Genomic DNA, 13,878 nt, shown 5'->3' on the forward strand with positions numbered 1-13,878 from the left:
TAAGTTTATAGATTACAGGGTACAGAATGAGAAGTTATAGGTGCCAAGCCAAGGGTGACCGCTTGCCATCAACACCTCCCCCCTCTACATAGCCTGCTAACTTGCCAGAAAAGCCTTGCTATCCCTCTTCCCCCCACCCCCCAACATATTTGCTCACCCACTCTTGATTGTGGTTGTGCAATACCCCCAGGGGTGGAGTTTTAGAAGGCAGTAGAGGCATGTGCCTAAGGCCCCAGCACCTTCCCCATTGCTTCCTAGGCACATGCCTATTCTGCCAAGTGCCCGCCTAGTTCTGGCCCTGGCAGGGGTACATTTGGTGCTCCCTTTGCTGCTATAACCAACTTGATAGAAGGGGACCTGTGACCTGTGTGGCAGCTTCTGAAAAGACTCAGGCCTAATGGCAGCTGTGCTCTCCTGAATTAGTCTTAATTTGCTAGTCCAAAGCTCAAAGACAATTTGTAGCTAAATAAATCTTTTCCTAAACAAAGAAAACCAAATTGTGCCGATGAAACACTTCACTCACAGTCGCACCATTGGTTGAATTAGCACATGTTTGTACATGTGAGCAGTAACGCCACGTCAAGGCTTCAACCCTGTTACCGGCATTCACACACCTTTCCCTCCGGGTGTAACGCCTCAGAGGAGAGCCAATGTCAATTATTTGCCATTGGCCCCCCTCATAACACAAAACATGTCAACTTAACAAACAAGGACAACACGAGGCTTTAACTGCACGTGTCTATGAGTCCCACCCTTTGCTCATTTAACTTTAACCTTAACTTATTTAACTAAATTTGCAGGCTAAGGTAAAAAACCCTATCTGAAGCGGCTGGTAATTTGCCTCAGATAGGGAAAAAACCCTTAGCCTGAAAAAACTAGAGAACTTTAGAACTATATATATAACTAACAGGGTATGGGTTCTATAGACATGATGTGCAGGAAGGCAAAGCAGGCTGGGATCTTACTATCTGCTCGCCTTCTTGTTACACCCTTAGCTCACATTCTCTCACACATTCTCTCTTAGAAAGTAATACCTACTTACCTTGCTAGATGTACCAGATAAGTGACTGCCTCTCATAATGCCAGGCCTGATGGTACCCAGCAGTCTCATACTCTGGAAGATGGTATCCCAGGTGAAGGTGGAGATGTTGGTGCAAACAGGAGTTGCTGATGATTATCCGGCCTTTGTGCCCACAGTAGTGCCAACTGCCCGCTGATGTTATTTACCTATGCTCAATTGAAATACCATGGTGTTATTATTGGCTGGCTTACACACATCCCAATATACTCACTTCAGCCAGCTGGAACTTAAGAATGAAAAGCCCGGAACGCTGTTTCTGTCCCTTGGTGTAGCTTCATCTTCCTGGGCCCCAAGGAAAGACAGGGGCGGCTCTCCATTATGTGGCTGGAATAATTTTGCTGGTGGCTGCATGAAAGGGAAAAAATAATTATAGTGAATATGATACAAAATCTATTGTGAACAGTTGGCCATGTATTTTATAATATACAATAAAGCCTGCAATGGAAATATGCAACTTTTCATCATTTCTAATTTTGTATTCCCCACCCATATACTTACTGTTTGGGGCTGAAATGGGGGTTCTGCGCCTTCCTCTTCCAGCACCACCCAATCGATGGATTTATAGAACGGGTGGTGCCTGATGTTCCCTCGCAGTCCAAGGCGCCATTTCGGCTTCCTTTTAAGAAGCTAAAGGATGAATGGAAAATTTTTTAATATCACTAATGGATGAGAAATATATTTGTTGCAATACTTCTATAGCACTGTTGCGACCCACCTTGCCCAGAAGATGTTTTAGATCTTCATCCAGCCATTTAGGTATTTCGGGTTCATGGTATTTGGTGGCATGAATGAGCTCCTTTTCATCGCTGTTGTCAAAGGGCAGTTTGCCAGTGGCCATATCGCAGATGGTGATGCCAAGTGACCACCAGTCTACTGCTGCACTATAGGGGCTTCTTTGTAGAATCTTAAAAAGAAATATAAATCACTTACCAAGTTGCAAAATGGCATCTTTTAAGTATGGTTACTGGCTTAATATTGGCAACAGAGTTCCGTGGGTTTAGTTGGCCAATGAGTGTTGGGAGTAATGCATGAGACCAGTTGGTTCCCTAGCTTGGGTCAGAACAGTCATATTTGCCAGGACCCAATAAATGCTGTAAGGGTATAACTACATCTGCAAATATGGGTGATGCCTGGCACAATCCAGTTGGCACTAAAGCTCTGTATAAGCCTGAGATAGTAATACAATGTTTATCATGTAAGTATAACTGATGCAGTTAAGTTGGTTCTCTCCAATGACCCACTTGTACCAATACCTACAGTATATTGCGTCTTGGTATTTTAATGGGGCAGGTGTTGTGCCACCATCTTCTTAGTACCTTCCGAGCCTCCCTTGTGCACGCACAGTAAAGTAATATGAGAAAATGTAACTACTGTATGCAGAAGCCACAAGGGAGCCTTGGTGACTATCGGTAAGATGGCAACCTGGCACATGTGGAGTATGCAATTATTTCCACTGGTCCAGGGAAAAATGAGTTATTAAACATGGGAGTGCTTATACCCCCCAGTATATTACTCTTTCCTTGTCCTTTAATAATTATTTGTCTAACAGTTAAACCTTTACATCTTTGAAAGACATCAGCTGTATTATATATTCTATTCTGTTGTTCTGGGCACATTCTCCTATACTTCTTGCTTTTACTAGGTTTGTATATGCATATCTCACCTCCGGGGCCATGTATCCCACAGTTCCAGCCCAGCCAGTCGTGGTGTCGCCACGGAAGATGTTCTGCTTAGCCAGGCCGAAATCAGAGATCCTTACGTGCCCTCGATGGTCCAACAGAATGTTCAGGGGTTTAATGTCTCTGTAATATAACGATAAAAGGAATTAGATTAAAAAAGACAAGGGCTGCTGATTTGCAGCAATGTTACAGGAAAATTCTGTACTGACCGGTGGATAATCCCCTTGCTATGCAGGAACTGCAGGCCGCAGATCATCTCCGCTGAATGGAACCTTTTAAACAGGGAAATAATGGTTACCTCCATAAAGATTATCTTGTAATATGTTGGCTTTTGTTTAAACAATAAGAAAATAATTGACTACTAAATTTAAAGATGATGCTCCCTAGTGTCAAAATGTACTTATTGTATTATTCCATCCTTTCTGTAGGTACAATTTGTATAAATCTATTTATTAGTGATATTGTACCTGTACCAGTATAATACTTACCGTACTCTCTGTATGTCTAGGCTGCCGTATCGATCCAGCTCATCTTCAAGGCTTCCCCCACTCAGGAATTCCATGACATAAAAGGCGTGCCGCTGGTTACACAGACAATTGCAAAGTCAAGAGGAGGAAGAAATGGCACAAGACTTACAACATAGGGTAGTACTTCACTTTATTAATTACACTATTGGGTTTAATTAATGTTTTATTGATTTTTTTAGTAGACTTAAGGTATGGAGATCCAAATTGCGGAAAGACCCCTTTTCCGGAATACACTTGGTCCCAAGCATTCTGGATAACAGGTCCTATACCTGTACTGGATATATAAATCCTGCATAAACATGTATGGGGAGTGCAAGGCAAGCAGGCCTTATATAATGTGTAGAATGGCATTAGGAAGGCATTGGTTTTATAAACGGTGCTGTATATTTTTTTTGCTTGTTATGTGGGGCCATGTCATTTGTAATGGCTATAATATATATATAATATGTAGGGCATTATGTAAGGGGATCAGATGTATGACTATAGCAGTTGGTTGTACCTGCGTTTGAAAAGCGGCATAGCCTTGGCAAAGGAACCGGCAGTCTCTGGCGATGTTCAGTACACGGGCCTCAGTAAGAAGGCTGCTGTAATCCGTGTCTTTGGTTTTCCGGACGGATTTTACAGCCACATGTTTCTTTCTGCCTCCTAATGTAGCCAGTATAACCTGAGAAAGGCATGAAAAGAGTCAATATATGTAACTGTGTTATTAGAGCACAAAGAAATTATTCATATTTTTTTGTTACATATGATTAAAAATAATCCCCAGATAATTTAAATTGTTTTACTTTCTACCCCATTTAGGATTTATAGACAACAAAATAGAGCTGAATGTAATGGGAAGCAATCACTCACTTTGCCGAATCCTCCTTTTCCCAGCTGAGAATAGAAATTGTAGCTGGAGATGCTGAGTGGGTTTGGCCTTGAAGGTTGAGCTTGGGATCTCACGGCTCCGGCTTCTCCTAGTGGGGAAAAGAGAGTTTATTTACAGCTTATGGAATAATAATAGTTATACAGCTCTACTGGACACAGTTACATTTTTGTTGAATTATATCTGTTCCCATACACCTGGGCAAAATGAGTGCCTTTCATTACATTGGGGGAGTTGATGTTAAGTTTTACCATTAAAGTTCCCCACAGCAACCAAACAGACCGTTGCTTTTCATTTCTAAGCTGAAGTACACTGTTTACGCCTGCTAATTGGTGCTTTTGGCATCTGCCCCTGTGCAATCAAGCACCTACGTTAGCAAGTGAAACTACTGTAACAGTTATTTGCTGCTTTGTATGTAAATGTGTATGTTCGTTGTTTTTCACCCATTAATTGTACAACACTGCTGAATAAGTTGGTGCTTTACAAAAACCTGTTATTAATAAATAATACAAATGATTAATAATAGTAATAAAATATTTGTTATTTTTACTTTACCTTCATTACTCTCTTCCCTTCTCCGTTTCTCCTCTCTGCAGCACTCATCAGGCTGCTGCTCCTCAGAACTCCTCTCTCTCTTCTTCTTGAACTTCTCTTCTCCATCCTCTTCATGTTGTTTTCTTCTTTTCTTGTCCATCGACGGCCCGGGGTCCAAATCTCCAAATTTCGAACGATTCCTCTTCATTTTCTCTTGCGTGGATCTCTCTTCTCTTTTCTGCTTCTTCCCTCTCTGAAGTCTTCTCACCAACTGTCACTTTCCAACGGTTGAGGTCTCTTGCTCTGTGGCTCATGCAACGTTATGACATCATAAACGGCTCAGGCTGCTAGATACCAATGTAGCACAGAGCCAAGTACATATCCCAACCTGGGCACCAGCTGATAGATACCATTGTAGCACAGAGCCAAGTACATATCCCAACTTGGGCACAGGCTGTTAGATACCATTGCAGCCCAGAAAATTCCAGAGAAGAGGAATTTTCACCACCAAAGTAGCACCTTAATCCATAAAGAAGGCCTCAAGCCAATGTCCTGGCAAAACATACTTATACATCAAACGACGTGTCAGTTTCTCTGCCACAATAAATCATAACCAGAAAAATGATATTGCAATGTTTATTATTCGGATACAAGTATATACCTGCAGTGTTACTGAATTTAGGCACAAGATACATAAAGATAAACAAGGAAATAGGCTGCACAGAGACAAACCGTGCTGAGTTAGGTAAATAACAATGTTTCAGCAGGGACAGTTATCAGAGGCAAATCTGTCTGAGAGGAGAAACCTGGGAATCCCTTAAAATAGGCCATTTTCCAGTCGGAATCTGCTTGGAACTGGGCGCCTTCTGGTGCGACATGTTGATAAGTTTATTTGGTTGATTATCACATAAATGGAAGTGGTCACAGGCAAAATGGATTTACTAGCTCTTTTGTCTGATCCAGCATTTATTGGGCAATTCTGCTTACTGTACGTAGCCAAATTGGCCAATGAACAGGGTTGGACTGGCTTACCAGGATACTGGAAAAATCATGGTGGGCCCCAACCCTGTTGGGCCTTGCTACCTGCCCGCATACCAGCCACCACTGGTCCCTGCTCCACTGTGCTACTTACTTGTTAAAAATTTACGTTTGCCTGTGTGTTCCACAGGGCCATCACTGTGCATTCCAATACACTGACACCTTTAATTTTTAACAGCAAAATAAGCAGCGCATCAGGACAGGGTCCAGTGGTGGCTGGGGGTGGAGCGGTAGCTGGGGGTGGGTCCTTAAGTGGCTTGTTGGTGGGCCCTTGAGTCGGTTACCTGGTAGACCCCAGATAGCATAGTCTAACTTAGTTGTGTACCTAACCGATATAATTGAGCAGGGTTTCTTTAATGTTAATATATAGATACCCAGGGCATTTTTGAAATTCCTCCAGTTGATAATTGACCTGCTCTTGGAGGTAGCCTAGTTCAGTGAGGGCTTTGGAATAGCCAGTGCTGGATTATGTTCTAACCTTGACATAAAGGGTTATTTACAAACACCAATGCAATGTGTCGTTGTTACGAAATATACCCCTTGGTGGTTGTTATCCAAAGCAAGATTGGATGGATGACATTTTAAAACCCAGTGTGACCCACGAGATTAATGTTCCATGCTGGGGGACATTGGGCTGGTAAAATGGACTTGGGATGGCAGGAGAGCTTTCTAAACATCACTGCTGACTTCAGCCAATAACAATGATCCCTTCCAATTTAAACAGAACAGATCATTCTAATCAGAAGACTCATGAGCAATATAAAGTTCTTTTACTTGTAATTTAGTCTTTCATAGCTGTTGCACAAGATCCAGTCAGAAAGCAAATTAGAAAGACTAAAATGTTTTGTGTGGCTACCTGCCCACAGCGTTCCCTAGAGTGTGGGTTTAAGGGGGTTATGTTATGTCTTTGCTTTCTGTCTCATGGGGAATCCAAAAATGTCTCCAAATGACATAACTCTTTGTCCTTCTTATATTCCAGCGATCACCATATTGTAACACAATCACATCTGATCATGCTATTGAGTGAAAAAGTGAAATTTTTACCAACGGGAATTAGAAAGTGTTGACTCCTTAATTGCTATTGCTAGCCGTCCAGTTAGTGATTTCAAGGTGGGTATGTATTCATATGCTTTTTAATCCTACACCACCAAATGAAAATTGATAACCCTGTATCTGGCACAGACATGTCTATTCCTTTCTTAAGGTCCCCGTACACGGGCCGATTATAGCTGGCGATATTGGTCCTTTGGACCGACTCCAAACGATCGAATTCGCCTACATGCCTCCCCGATATCGCCCACCCGTAGGTGGGGATATTGGGTGAAGATCCGCTCGCTTGGCGACATCGCCAGGCAAGCGGATCTGCCAGTGTATGGCCAGCTTTACAGTTTTCTTACATTGTGTTGTGCTGTCTAATGAGCTTTGGCATTCATAATGTTTTTTTAGAGACTGGGGGAACCTGGGCCCACTCGAGAACGTGACTATAGGCCCCATTGCCTGCATGCTGCTTCCATCTCTGCATACCTTGACCAACATCCCCACTGTTAGAAAGGGCTGTTTGCAGGTAGCAGGGACTAAGCAGGATTTGGCCCATTAGGATTTCTCCCAGTAACCCCGGTGTGCCAGTCCGAACCTGCTGCAATCAAGGAACCTGTCATTTAATGCAGTATACAACATATGTGTGTCATATAACATCACATAACTGAATTGCTGTTGTTCTAGACTGAGTCCATGGAAAGTTCTAACTCCAAACAAATCCGCAGCATATTCAAAGAAGCCATCCAGCTGCTGCTAAAGGAAGGTTACATTTTCCAAAAGGACCAAAATCGGGAGGTTTATCAGGTGAGAAAATAAACTGCTGAAACCCCTCCAGTTTCTGTGATAGGGGTTATATTTAATGAGTTCATAGGGCAGTAATGGATTTAGGTTGGGATCTCCAGCCTGCAGCTGTTTTCTACCTGTTATATCCACAACTCCCTGCACCCCTTTAAAGCCAGCTAAAGAGACACTGTTTTAAGATATCAGGCTTATGGTATATTAATTGACTCACCGATTCCAGTGCCAACATTTGTCTGACATTCTTTAAATAAGATGGTCGCCTGGATTCCTTTAGACAGACACTACAACGGCCGAGGTGTCAGTGCAGCAAGGCTATGTTCCTGCTACTTTATATGTTTATATATAGTGTGTTCTGATTTCATAATGTGCTGCTTATATAGAGACTAATGAACCCTTTTTTGTAAAATATAAGGATTTTAGAAATCACAAGGTAGAACAAAGACCAGGTCATGGAATGCCCTGTAAAATATAACCTTATAAACAGTGATTAGTGATATCAGCAGTTATAATTTGCGCTCAGTGATGCAGGGCATGTCACATGACTCAAAGAAAATTGCATAGTAAAAAAAAAAATATTTGACTCACTGATGTAAAATATGGGGATATTTGAAGTCACCTTGGAGTTCCTTTATATAGTCATTTAATTCCTTGGTGACTTGTAATATCCTTCACCAATGGGGGGTACCCTTCCTTAAAGGAAAAACAGAATATATAGTGACATTCATGCGTTTGTGTCTCTTCCCCAGGCAGACACTGAGCCACTTTAGGGGCTTTTGCACAGTGGGTTCTGCGGTTTTTAGACTTAATACAATTGATCACTCTTTTGTCTCTCCTGAATTAAACTTTATAGGTCACTGATCAGGATAAAGATCTGCACAAACTTACCCTTAATATCATTAAAGAAGACTGCAGAAGGCAAAAGCGTAAGTGGTGTGTATTGTCCGTGTATCTTTAATCCTTGCCATTTATTCCCTGTGCATTTTCACTGCCTATGCCAAACACTCCTCAGTGTGTGTATATACATACTGTACTGCGTGCTGCCCTCAGCCAACATGGAAGGAATATAGTATGCATACAGTAAGCTATGCCATCGGGCGTAATGCCTTAGTAAGCAAAAATTAAACTTTACTTCTATATAGGGCATCAAAAATAATAAAACTCATCCGTGTGCATGAGAATGTACAATCCATATGGCAAGTTAATAAGCCCAGAGTTATGGACCCTGAGCTCTAAGCACATATAATATATATATATACCCCCTTTTCTAAAATATAAGGATATTCTAAGTCACATAGGAGTCCCGTGACCATATAAAACAAGGCCTAAGGCCGAGTGCTTTTATACACATCATGTGATAGAGACTACATCACTAAGCACTGATTATAAGGATATAATTTACAGGTTGCTCATGGCTTTAGTGCATTATATAATATTATACACACATTATTAATATAGAATATTATGCATGTATTATAAAATGTTACTCAGCATGCTCATATAATATAGGGGTTGCATTGTCACAATGTGTAAAAAGTTTGCATCTCTCCCTAATTCTGAAGCAAAAAAATGATGATTACAGCAAGATCCATAATTACTACAAATAAAATTAAAAAATCTTTTATTTTTTTCCCCATTACATTGTGATTTAAACCCTTTGTTTCATTTCTGTCCATCTTATTTGCATGTAACATGTCTTTCCTGCTCTGTGCTCTAAAACACAGCCACTAGGTGTCACTATTTGATAAAGTGCTTTTTTACTATTTTCATTTTACATTTGGGAGCATTTAATTCACAATTAGTTACATGACTTTTACGGGAACCTTACATTTTATGAGCCATGTCACTTGTCTTATTTGGCAGAATCGCCCCCACCCTAGCAACATATAATAAAACAGACACAAAGCTTGTATTTTTATGCTCATGTATGATGTGGAAAATAGGAAAACAGGTTGTTTAGTAAGTAACACAGATACAATTTCTAGTCCAGTAACCCAAAATTATCCATTTGCTTGCTATGTGTTACAAAACTGCAAACCTTGCCTTTTTACATGAGCCACAAAGCACATTCACTTGAAGCAACCCTGTTATTGGACTGACACCCCCAAAACTAATACAGGTCAGTGCACTGCCATGCTGCTAACAGCGCAGTCTGACCTATAGACTGTAGGTGCCAAAGACTTCTGTATCCTTTAAAAGGTTAGTCTACTATTCTGCTACTATTACATCATGGGACGGGAGGATGAGGTCTAGTCATGCATAATGGATATGATCAAGGCTAATTATATACAGTTCTCTTAAGGTTTCTCTGGTCTTTTCTAAGCTCTCTGTAATTTTCCATTTATTTGAGGGGTTTACATTTGCTTTAATATTTAATTCAACCTTAGCAGTATGGCAGCTTCAGTTCAGTAATAAACACAAATTTATCAGTTTTACCAAAACATACCCAGGTGTATAATTTCTACAGAAAATAAATAATTAGCATATTAACCCCCGACGTGCCAGTATAATTACTGCAGAAAAGGAATAATTATCATATTAACCCCAGATGTTTCAGTTTAATAACTTAATAAAATGGATAAAGGGTGTATTAACCAGACGTGTAATTACTACAGCAAATGCATAATCAGCATAGTAACCCCAGACATGCCAGTAAGATCACTGTATAAATGGCCAATGAGCACTCCATTAACTCCAGAAAAGCCAATAAGGTTCCTGAAAAATGGCCAATGAGCACTGCTTTAACTCCAGACATGCCAGTAAGATCAATACAGAATGTTGGAAGGAAAGCTGCTGCAATAGTTTGTGTTACTAGAAGGGAATCAGAAGATGATGCAGGGGATATAAGACAAATCTGCAATTCATTTAAATGGCCTTTGTATCCTTTCCTTGTGTTATCAGCCTGGGGAAGGGGAGATTGGGCTGTAACTTTGCTATGGCTGCTATAGTGTTTGTGTGTTGTTCTGATATAATACACTGTGGGGATAAGAACCAAACCAAATATATCTGAGATCAGTTCCTTCTCTTCTTAGCTTCTTAGCCTGACAGTTTGGTTGGACCACCAAGTGTCGTATAGAAAATCCCCTGATTTCCTGACTCCTATAAGATGACTGGGAGAGGAAGTAAGGATTATGGGTATTGCCTCCATGCACTTTGGCAGCTTCCCTACATATTTCCTATTTATAAACTGAAATACCTGTCCATGTAGTACTGGCAGTTATTATTATTATTATTAACATTTATTTATAAAGCGCCAACATATTCCGCAGCGCTGTACAATAATTGGGGTTCATACACTGGACATACAGAGTAATATATAAAGCAATCAATAACCGATACAAGAGGTGAAGAGAGCCCTTCCCAAAAGAGCTTACAATCTACAAGGTTTCATCAAAACAGTAAAATGTTAGACATGCCCTGGTTTACTTGCATTTCTAATACTGGCAGTCGAATTCCTACATCCTTTTATATGAAACAGTGGGAGAATAAAGGACAAGAAAATGTCAAACCAAAGCAGAAATGTGCCGGAAATGAAAGATTTCTGATCAAATAAAGGTTTATAAACACAATAAGCTTGGGAAATAGTTTGACCATTTGATCTTTGGTGGTTTAATGCCATGTTACCCTTTACTGGACTCTACCATTCCCCTCAAGGGAAATTAATGGCTGATTGTTTTGTATGGAGTGGGGAGACCCACACCTCCTGTAGGGCGAACACTGTAGGAGAAGCCCCTTCAACAAAGTATATGCTAGTTTTGGCAAGCTATAATAAGTATTTCAAGTGACTGATTCCCATACAGACGCTAATGAGATCCTGGGCTAATGAGTTTGTGCATAACAAAAGGCATTCAGGCTATTCTGACCTAAAATGTGCCCACAGGGCCCAGCAGAGGGCACACTAAGCAGGGGTAAAAATGGCCATGCATGGATGGACTGTGTTACTGCATGGATGGACTGTGTTACTGCATGGATGGACTGTGTTACTGCATGGATGGACAGTGTTACTGCATGGATGGACTGTGTTACTGCATGGATGGACTGTGTTACTGCATGGATGGACTGTGTTACTGCATGGATGGACTGTGTTACTGTTTTGCTGTCGTTGTTGTGTTTTGTTGCTGTTGTTTGACCAACCAAATGGGTAGAAATTATCTGTTTATTTGGGTATAAACATGGTACATTTTTCCTATTAACCCCTACCATGACTGTGGCCTTGGACCCTCTGGAACTAGATCTATAGAACACATAGATCTAATTGGGAGAAAGAGGGTTAAAGCAAACAGACAGTGCATGGTTCTATTAGGTGTAGGGCATATGGTCCTAAATAGAAACAGGGCACCAACAGTAGAAGAACCTGATAAATAGGCGAGGATTGAGCTAGGGTGTTTGCCTTGGCACCCACATCATTTAATCCAAATAGCTTATTAGTGATCCCACCCTGGGAATAAATACTACAATAAGAATACTGCTCAGTTCTGTGAACTGATATTCTCACACTCCATGCTGCACTCCATTATTTTACAAATCTGTGGGAAGCAAGCAGTGCACTTGGTATTTACATGCACATCTGTTGTACCCCAAGTGGATTCCTTATTTCCCAAACACTTCAGCAGCTGCTAGCCCTTTTGTCTGTGGCGCTGGTCCCCAACTCTGCAGCACCCCACAGAGGATTGGGATCCATGTCTAATTACTGTATTGATTCCCTGAAACTATAGAACAGAGTTGTTAATGTTTTAGTGAATGTTACATGTGTCTTCAGAGCCAAAGGGCACACACTTTATTCTACCACAGCACCTACATCACAACATAAGGGCTGGGGTACCCGGGGCCCTCTGAGTGCCCGACTCAAGGACCTATCACCCAGCCACTGAAAGGCCCACCCCCTATTCATGCTCCACCACTCGGCCACCGTTACTTACGTTGCTTTAAAAATGGGTGTGTGTTCTTCCACAGTGGAAGTTGTGGGCAAGGTTGGGATTCACCAGTTAACTTTTAGTATGCTATAGAATGTCCTATTCCCAGCAGTTTTGCAACTTTTGTTTTCATTATTTATATATATATTTTTATAGTTTTTGAATTATTTGCCTTCCTCTTACTTTTGATTACTTGCCCTGCCTATTCATATTCCTGTCTCTCATTCAAACCACTGCCTGGTAGCTAGGGAGAATGAGACCCTAGCAACCAGATATCTGCTGAGATACCAAACTGGAGAGCTGCTGAACAAAAAGCCAAATAACTGAAAAACCAAAAATAGAAGACCAATTTGCAAATTATCTCAGAAGCAAAAAATGAAAGGTGATCTACCCCTTTAATGGTTCTAGTTAGCATTTGTTAGTTAAGCCGTGCCGGCTTTGGTTCTGCTGGCTCCACTGGTCTGAATGTGCTGTTAATAACCGTTGTTGGCTGCGTTTCCCAGATGCAGAAAAAGGCTGCCACTTTCTCCATATCTTGACCTGTGTCCGGCTGAGCGTTGGCTCCAGCGTTAGTGAGGCCGTACTGCGGCGCGTCATTGACACCCTGGAAGGAAACAGCGATATTGTTAGCACCATGGAAAATTACTACACGGCTTTTTAGCAGAAGTGAGAACTCTCGGAGGATATCGGCTATCCAGAAAGCTGGGAAATCGCCGGGTTGGGACTTTTATAGACTTTTTAATGTCATCAGTGTCATCTCATCAGTGTGGGTTTACACAGTTGGAATGGAGCAAACCATGTGCAGTTTTTGATGATTTTTTTATTTATAAATGAAAGCAATATTATTAAAGGAAATAATATATAATAATATGTTTCTGGTATATTCTATTGCTTTATATGTTCATAACTGGACCTTAACCATGAGTATGTAAAGGGACAATATACTCAATTGATATCTCTCTCGTCCTCTCCTTCTCAAGTGCTCCTAGGAACCAGTCAGGCCTGGATTGTGATTCAAAATAGGCCCTGGCATTTTAAGGATACACTAAATAGTGACTGTGGCACCTTACAGCAGCCCCTCTGGCATTTGCCAGAACCCATAATTGCCAGTCCGGGCCTGGAACCAATTAACAATAAAGCTGTGTATCTACAAAGGATAGAGAATTGTGCAAGCCAAGAATTCCTTCTGCAGAATACGACTTAAACATAGGACCCAGATTTTTTTTTTACGTTTTCCAGGGGGCTGTGTGCAATGGGTGTAAATTCCAAGAAAATGTAAAGTCCAGGAAAGAAAAAATGTAGTTTGCCTGTCAGTGTCAATTTAAAGAAAAAGTTAAATCCAGGGTACAAAAATCAGGGTTCTACTTTATTTCCTTCTACCACATAAAGGACCAAGCACTTA

The 13,878-nt window shown here is 41.1% G+C and overlaps 1 pseudogene; it reads left to right on the forward strand.

Moving 5' to 3' along the window:
• The first annotated feature begins 6,296 nt into the window (after positions 1 to 6,296).
• Positions 6,297 to 13,344, forward strand: LOC116412349 (annotated as a pseudogene).
• Positions 13,345 to 13,878: the final 534 nt, after the last annotated feature.

The sequence above is a fragment of the Xenopus tropicalis genome, chromosome 7 (genome assembly GCF_000004195.4).
Source record: "Xenopus tropicalis strain Nigerian chromosome 7, UCB_Xtro_10.0, whole genome shotgun sequence".
NCBI lineage: Eukaryota > Metazoa > Chordata > Amphibia > Anura > Pipidae > Xenopus > Xenopus tropicalis.